This window comes from Arachis ipaensis, chromosome B05 (assembly GCF_000816755.2).
Source record: "Arachis ipaensis cultivar K30076 chromosome B05, Araip1.1, whole genome shotgun sequence".
In the NCBI taxonomy this organism is placed as follows: Eukaryota; Viridiplantae; Streptophyta; class Magnoliopsida; order Fabales; family Fabaceae; genus Arachis; species Arachis ipaensis.
The window spans coordinates 10,680,814-10,681,769 of NC_029789.2; positions in this window are offsets into that span (position 1 = coordinate 10,680,814).

Consider the following 956-nt stretch of genomic DNA (forward strand, 5'->3'; position numbering starts at 1 on the left):
GAAGCAAATATTCATTAAAGATTTGTTTTAAATCGGAAATTCCTCGATAAATTATTGTGAGTAGGAAAATTTTTTAACACGCACATATACATATATATTTTCGAATCATATAATCAATTCTGTAAATGAATATATATTTCTGGATTTTTTAGTTCACACAATCAAAAATTATATACATGTGTTATAAAATATAAACACATTTTTTATTGAATAATTCTTATCAGTCAAATATTTTATAAATGAGTATTAACATAAGAATGTGACTAAGTTTAGAACTCACCATAAAGAGTTTTGGCGAATCACATCATCCACGAACTACACATAAAAAAAATTACCGTCATCAGAACACTATATATAAAAAAATGGTAGAATTTGGATTTAAGAAAATGTCTATATCTAATCGGATCCCAATTGAGATTTTAAGTATGATCAATTCATGATTTTGTCGAAATTCAAATCCATCAGCCACCCCCTCTCTCTTTCTCTTTTCTTTAATCCCATTTTCTTAGGGTATATTGCACAATCTATTACCTCTTAATTTTTAAATTGTGTTTGTTTACATATACAAATATTTAGACAAAAATATAAAAATATAATTTTTATATCTTTATTTTTTGTATTTGTTTTTTAATATTTTATCTTATTCTCATAGTCAAATACAGCTATATAGTCTTATCTCCTTTCCAGTCAATTTGTTGTGGGGCATATTTACATAGCAACGGTTGAGGCACTTCGTTCACGGCTGATCGGTTATCTGTCAGACACTCAGAACTCACGGACCAAGTACAAGAGAAATTAATTCACTTCAATTATTTAGCAAGTGGCATTCAGTGTTTGTGTAGTCCGTGTTCCACCATATAAAATATTTTTTTACATTTTCTTTTCCTTAAAAAATGTTTTATACATTATTTTTTATCGTAATATTCTCTAAATAAAATAAAAATAAACTATAAACT